This window comes from Conger conger, chromosome 17 (genome assembly GCF_963514075.1).
Source record: "Conger conger chromosome 17, fConCon1.1, whole genome shotgun sequence".
NCBI classification, from domain to species: Eukaryota; Metazoa; Chordata; class Actinopteri; order Anguilliformes; family Congridae; genus Conger; species Conger conger.
The window spans coordinates 18155684-18163853 of NC_083776.1; the positions used below are offsets into that span (position 1 = coordinate 18155684).

At 46.1% G+C, this 8170-nt stretch overlaps 1 pseudogene; it reads left to right on the forward strand.

The window, feature by feature from the left end:
• The first annotated feature begins 2668 nt into the window (after positions 1-2668).
• LOC133117033 (omega-amidase NIT2-like) lies at positions 2669-7950 on the forward strand (annotated as a pseudogene).
• Positions 7951-8170: the final 220 nt, after the last annotated feature.

Here is an 8170-nt window from a genome sequence, read left to right on the forward strand (position 1 = left end):
TCAGAGATAATATTATTCATGAAAAAACTCTTATCTGTGACCTTACATTAAATGATGCCACACTAATATGGCCTGAAACAGACCGTGGAGAGAAAGGTCTCAGGTTGGAGAGATTAGCAGTGCGTGTGGGATGTGCTGTTCTGTGTATTGTGCATGTGATAACAACAGGCACTGACATTGAAGCCAGAGGGGGAGAGAGAGGGTGGAGGGAGACAGTTGTTCCTGGATTGGGGTCCATGCCTGGTAGAGGATATGTAGGGTGGGGTGCCAGTGTCACGGCAGGGACCCTGAGGATATCAGATTGCAGTCCTCGTGGATGATGCGCTGGTATGATGGGCCACCCAGATGGGAGATGGCCAAGCTTCTAGTAAAACATTAATCTCCGGAAGTTTTGACTTGAGGCTGTCAGCCACCTGAGGGACAGGAGAGATGGGGTTGGTCTGGGTGCGTGGGGTCCACTGGGACAGTGATGGTCTCTCCAGGCCAGGGACTGGATCAGATGAGCGGGAGGTGGGCAATGGGGAGAGGGGAGACTGGAGGGGCAGAGGAATGTTTGTTGATCCCACTCTGGGCATGGTTGCAGGAGAGGGGGAAAGTTTGTTACCGCCGAAAATGTGTTATTCAGCTGGAGAGGCTGTGCCGGTAGGGTTCTGGGGGGAGAAGGATGCTGATTCCTCAGCTTTTTCCCCTGGACATCAGTCCATGGTTCCATGTTGGAGGTCCTGGGACTGGAGCAGACCATGGTCTTGGGTTTAGCACCAAGTTTGAGCCATGGGTCTGCTGGAGCTGATGGAACAGTGGCATTGGCCAACTGTGTGGAAGAGGCTACCTCAGCATTTGTTATTTGTAACAAAGAGTCAATAAGCTCTTCACTTTCCTTTATTTTGTTAAGTGTTGAGATCCTGCATTCCAGTTCTTAAATTTTCCGAGCCATGCAGAGGCAGTCGGTGCATAAAAAGTGCTGGAGCACACAGAGACACGTCTGCTCTCTCTGGAGTCCAAGGACAGAATCAAATAATAAATGACTTAAAGAATACAGGGCGAGCTCAGAAAGTTCGGTGCCCCACCAATTTGGCTCACGAGACGCCACAGATTGTGGGTAATGAACCTAGCTGACTTCTTGTGTGTTCTGGGACTCTAGCAATTATCTGAGAATTGTTCACTTGCACAAATTAACAGTATGGTCAGAGTACGGCACGGTCAACTGTTAATGAAAACAAAATAGCGTTTAGCGTTCCAGAAGCAGTCCTACAGTTCTTATGGACTCATACGTTTGTGGTGGTCACTGTTTAACCTGGGCACTGACCCTGAGACAGGATTGTGCAATCCCTCACTCTAGCATACATTAACATTAAAATCACACCCATTTATAAATCAGTTCCTCCCTTCATATTTCACCATCGTCCATCGCCTTTAAAGAGCTACAGTATTTTCGGCCTTTTCTGTTACTGGAGCGACAGACAAAATCTTATGATTTGTGACAGAGACAGATTGTCTGGGCAACTTTAAATGGCAACCTGAACACATCAGTCTCATCTAGAACATCACACTGAGCCTGAACTGGTTTGGCATCACTGTCCTAAAACTGCATCATGTTTGGAAGGGAATGAGGCTGGTGTGTGCAGATTCTTTCACCATGGTGACTGTCCTGCTTTATGATAGAATTGCCATGGTGACTGTCCTGCTTTGTAAATGGTAAATGGCAGGCATTTATATAGTGCCTTTATCCAAAGCGCTGTACAATTGATGCTTCTCCATTCACCCATTCATACACACACTCACATACCGACGGCGATTGGCTGCCATGCAAGGCCCCGACCAGCTCGTCAGGAGCATTTGGGGGTTCGGTGTCTTGCTCAGGGACACTTCGACACCGTCCGGGCGGGGGATCGAACCGGCAACCCTCCGACTGCCAGACGACTGCTCTTACTTCCTGAGGCATGTCGCCCTCTTTGTGATAGAGTTGCCATGGTGACTGTCCTGCTTTGTGATGCAGGAGTTCCGCCTGGCTGTGGTTCAGATGGACGTATCGAAGGTCAAGATGGACAACTTCAGCAGAGTGTGGAAACTAGTGAAGGAGGCAGCCGGTCAGGGAGCCAAAATGGTGGTTTCGGCCTTTTCTGTTACTGGAGCGACAGACAAAATCTTATGATTTGTGACAGAGACAGATTGTCTGGGCAACTTTAAATGGCAACCTGAACACATCAGTCTCATCTAGAACATCACACTGAGCCTGAACTGGTTTGGCATCACTGTCCTAAAACTGCATCATGTTTGGAAGGGAATGAGGCTGGTGTGTGCAGATTCTTTCACCATGGTGACTGTCCTGCTTTATGATAGAATTGCCATGGTGACTGTCCTGCTTTGTAAATGGTAAATGGCAGGCATTTATATAGTGCCTTTATCCAAAGCGCTGTACAATTGATGCTTCTCCATTCACCCATTCATACACACACTCACATACCGACGGCGATTGGCTGCCATGCAAGGCCCCGACCAGCTCGTCAGGAGCATTTGGGGGTTCGGTGTCTTGCTCAGGGACACTTCGACACCGTCCGGGCGGGGGATCGAACCGGCAACCCTCCGACTGCCAGACGACTGCTCTTACTTCCTGAGGCATGTCGCCCTCTTTGTGATAGAGTTGCCATGGTGACTGTCCTGCTTTGTGATGCAGGAGTTCCGCCTGGCTGTGGTTCAGATGGACGTATCGAAGGTCAAGATGGACAACTTCAGCAGAGTGTGGAAACTAGTGAAGGAGGCAGCCGGTCAGGGAGCCAAAATGGTGGTTCTGCCTGCGTGTAACTTCTCTCCCAACAGAGTAACCTCTCCGTCTACACCTGCAGTCACACACACAAGCAGGGATAACTGTGCGAGGGGGTACTGCCATGCACAAACAAACACTTTCCCTGGGTGTATTAGCATTTCGTGGTTTTAGGATGCAGAGCTCATTGTTACACCCTTACAGGAATGTAAGAGCCATTTGTTTTTGTTGTAAATATGTTTTTGTATATGTTTGGTGTTACCTATCTTGTGCTCTAGGGGGCAGTCACACATTCACAGGTGCTTAGAAATACTCACGGTAACAGGAAGTTGGAATGCACGGGAATGAGAGCACACAGTTCTTACCTACACTCAAGGAATTGCTGAAGCTTACATAGAGAGGCATTAGACATTAGACATTAGAAAGACATTAGACTGGCCTGCAGTCCTATTCTCTTTTCCTAAGTGTGCTGCACAGTGATGGAAAATTTGGAGGAGCTGAATCTTATGTCTAATATGAGTGGTACCACTGGAAAAGGAGCTATCAAGGAGCAACATCAAGGAAGGCACATGAAGAGCATAGGATAGAGCTTCATGACTACAGTTTCAGCAGTCAACACCCCGGAAGAAAAGAAGCTTAAATTTCAGCAGGCTTAAAAGGTAAAACCACACACTTACCTGTTGACAAAACACCAGTCACCTGCATATTTTGCAGGGAGGATCATTTTACTTGTTCACATCTGTTCACTTCTGAAGGAAAAGGACCACAGGGAGAAGATTCGTTTTCTAAGGGATAAGGGGATCTGTTTTGGAAGCTTAAAGAAAGCAACTGCAGGAGTTGGCTATCCTGCAATGTGTGTAGACAAACCCCCGGACGGTCCTTCATATTCAAACTGAAGACAAAAAGTATTGCAGACATATGCCTTCTTGGACCCTGGAAGTTCAGCCACCTTCTGCACTCAACATCTCATGAAGTCCCTGAACCTAAGAGGAACATGGATTTGTATACTGCTGCGGACTGTGGGCCAGGAGAAGTCAGTCAGTAGCCACATTGTCACAGGCCTCGAGGCGTCCAGATTGAATGAAGACCTCTGGGAATTGCTAGAGGTTTTTAACAAAAATGTCGATGTCGATGATCAGCCTGAACACCTCAAAGTTCATGGAGACCTCGGAGGTTAGGCAGCCAAGGCGATGGAACTTACACTGTGAGGCCCTTGATGGGGTGGGTCGTGAACGGAGCCTGGAGGGAATCATCACCACTAACAGGATATCTGTTTGTTGCCCAGTATAACCATAATTTCTGGGGGGGGTGGGGGGAATCACTTTTTAATGTTGATATGACAGCAACAGGGCCATGTTGTTTCCATGTGGTAGATACACTGAAGTTTGGAGATGTGTTACCGTATCAAGTATGAATAAAGACGAGAAGAAGAAGGATTAAAGAAAGAACAAAACATACTGCCACCTCCCAATTGCGCAAAAAAAAAAATTATATGTACCACGATGGCTATATCGCTCAGCCCTAGTTCAGTTAAACTTCTGGAAGGTCACTACTGTATGGACCTACCCTGAAAGACGAGTGACATCATTATGCCCAACAAGGCAACATTGTTGAACAACATATCTGGAGCCTGAAAAGGAAGTTTCAAAAGAACAAAGAGTATCAGGAGGAATACACGTAATATTTAGCTGATATAAAAGGCAAATGCTATGGTGAAGTGGTGGCACCTGACCAACTCAATTGCTGTGACGGCAAGGAGTGGTATCTTTCACATCATGGCATATTTCATCCCAGAAAATGTTTGACTGTGGAGCAGTCTGCAAAGGAATATCGCTGAACTGCCACTTGCTACAGGGACCCGATATTCACTTATAGGTGTCCTCATGAGGTTCAGGGAGGAACCTGTTGCCTTAAAGTCACTGTCACAGTTCTTATCTACACTCAAGGAACTGCACACCATCATGCCACATTACTGTGTGACTGCTAAAAATATAACATCTTGTGTCTACAAGAAAATGGGAATATCATCCAATGTTATCCAGCGTGTCCAGTGTGTTGAGTAATGAACCTTATAACATAACACAGCTTAGCATAGTGCCTCCACTACAAATCCTGGCAAGCTATTCCACACAGTGACCACTCTCTATCTCTCTCGTTCACTTTAAGGATTAGAAATTCATGAAAGGGATTAACAGTTAGATCCCCCTTTCAAGTACACCTGTGCATCAGTGGCGAGACAGGAGGAAGTTTGTGCTCGATCGTGACTACAGGAGTGTTTCAACTCCCCCGTAGGGGCCAAGCTCTTACCCAGAGGATGTAGAGAAGATCCCGGGGGAGTCCTCCCAGGTCCTGTCTGAAGCAGCCAAGGAGAGCGCAGTGTACCTGGTGGGAGGTGAGACACCTGAGTGTGTACCTGTATGTTACAGCACATCGCCATGACACCACGGTATGACTCAGAGGTGAAACTGCAAGCTTATGGTGTTGTGTTTCAGGAGCTCTGACATTGGGTCCCATGTGAAATATACACAATGTGTGTCATTCTCTGTGCAAACATCTCTGCGTGTCTGTGTGTGTGTGGTGTGCGTATGTGTGTGTGTGCATGTGTGTGGTAGGGACCATGGGAGAGAGGGACGGAGAGAAGCTGTATAGCACGTGTCCAGTGTTTGGACCAGACGGCACTCTGCTTCTGAAACACAGGAATGTTAGCGCCGAACCTCACTCTGAAAATTAGCTCTCAAATTTTGCACGAGTACAATTTACATTTCAAATAGGCTGTACCTGTATGAACATATGGCAGAAACATACAACAGTGTAATATTTATTACTATACAGTGCATATGGACAGCAATGTTTAATATTCATACCATACAGTCATGGCTTGGTTTTGTCCCCTTGCATTCGTGTGCAGATCCATCTGTATGACATCGACATTCCCGGAAAAATCTGCACCCAGGAGTCAGAGACACTCAGCCCAGGAAGCAACTTTTCTGTGTTTGACACACGTGAGCATCCTTCGCTCTGTCTGTCCGTCTTTCAGTCTACAGTCTATGGAATTCAGTAGTTGGGTATCAGTCATTAAATGCAGTTCATTATGTAAAATTGGCTGCATATATGTAGAGTAATGACAGTATTTTTTGTGCTAGACAGGGTGGTTTGAATATCTCTGAAATTGCTGATCTCCAGTGATTTTCTGAGTTCTCTGAGTTTGCAGAGAATGTTGCGATAAACAAAAACTTCCAGTCAGCAGCAGTTCTGGGGCAAAAAACAGTAAATTTGTAAAGTAACAGTGTGGTAGATTTGTAGTAACATTGTTGTAAATTTGCATAGGCAGAGTAAGGGACAGTGATAGATTAGTCAAATGACAGTGTGGCATTATTGATGAATAATGGCTTGATTTCAATCTGGTTCTCTGCAGCTTTCTGTAAAGTGGGAGTAGGGATCTGCTATGACATTTGTTTTTCTGAGCTGGCACAGATCTACGCAAGGAAAGGTGAGCTCCTTATTCGGGACCAATAAACCACCACCGAGGACAGAAAATCGATTCAACAGAGAAACGGCATATCAAGCACACAGCCAACAGTAAACAGGACATAGCCTTTATGGAGTAAATTGACACGGCAAGTCAATGTTGATGATGGCAGTTCTAGTCCAGTGAAAATATGGTACAATTAGATTTGTCATCCTGAAAGTAGGTTCTTATACTGCCGGTGTATTGCATCAAAAGGACAGTTTATAATTTTCCCATTTATAAATTTTGAAGAGGTAAGTAGACATCCGTATAGAATGATTTAAGCCGGGTATTCTTCTTTATTCTCACCCCCCTCTTCTTCAGGGTGTCAGCTGTTGGTTTATCCCGGAATCTTCAACATGACCACAGGACCGATCTTCTGGGAGCTGCTGCAGAGGGGGAGGTCAGTGTCCTACTATTCATTTCACAAACACAGAAACAGCATCAAATACTGTATATAATGTACAACGCTGTATGTTCTGTTGATATGATTAAAATGAGTATTTGTGTATGCAGGTCAATAGAAAATGAGCATGTGATCTGGTCTCAGATGTGTGTGAGAATGACGTGCCCTCTCTCTCTTTCTCTCTCTCTCCTGCAGGGCAGTGGATAACCAGGTGTATGTGGCCACGGCTTGTCCAGCTCGAGACGAAACAGCCTCTTACGTGGCCTGGGGACACAGTAGTGTGGTCAGTCCCTGGTCAGTGTCCGTCCATCTGTCCGTCAATCTGTCACTCAAGGAAATTAGCAGGTCCCATGTGTAGATAATGCTTTATACACTGCACACTGGCCTATAATAGCAATGTTGCTCTATGACACATGATCATTATACAATTTACTTTGCTCCTCTGAGTGTGTAACGCCGTAGTGTGTGTAACTGGTCTGTATTGGCAGGGGGGAAGTGGTCTCCCAGGCTGGCTCAGAGGAGACAGTCGTGTATGCTGATATCGGTGAGTACAGCAGTTCATGCTCCGCACTGTCCGAGTACAAATATTTGACCACTTTTGACAAAGTACACACGTTTGACCACTTTTGACAAAGTACACACGTTTGACCACTTTTGACAAAGTACACACTTTTGACCACTTATAATGAAAGACAGTCACTGCACAGATTGTGTATAAATCATCTTGTGTGGGAATGTCACTGCAGATGATTGTGTTGTAACCGCGTTTCTGGAATGTTCCTGTGTGCCAGACCTGCAGTACCTGTCGGACATGCGTCAGCAGTTCCCCATCTCCTCGCAGCGACGCAGTGACCTGTACTCTGTGAACGCAACGCAGGAGGGGTAGAGCCGCACCCGAGCGTACCTGAGCAACAGGTGTGGCTCGGAGGGGAAGGCCATCAAAAATATTCCCAGAATGCACTTCTCCTGCAGGACTGGGTCTCCTGGACTGCCCCCTGACAGGGGGCAGGTTTCTTTGTTTGTTTGTTAATGGTGTTAAATCTGCAACTGGTCACATGGCTCTACCCTGCTCCAATTTTAGGATAATTCTCCTGAAAATTGTTGTGTGCTGAATGGAAAACTTTAATTTCAACTAATAGCACACTCGGCCCAAAGGTGATGAATCTGCATTAGGTCTGAACAGAATTGTTTCCTTGTCTAAATCAAACTGTCTGAAGCTGGTGTGTGATCGCATTTGCAATGCTTGCACAAAAATAAAAACAGAATGGATACATTTCTGAAGAGATCTGTTTGAAAACCACTGTGTCCAAAAAAATACTCAGTTTGCATGTGTCCTGCTGTGTTGAACAAACACGCCTCTGTCTCTTAGTACAGATATTTTTTTCGTGATACGGTTTGCACGAATGGCTTTGGGAACACCTTTCTGCCAACCTGCTCCACCTCTGGACTTAATCGATGTTGTGTCATCTCGCTGTCGCGTGGAACGTGTTTTTCC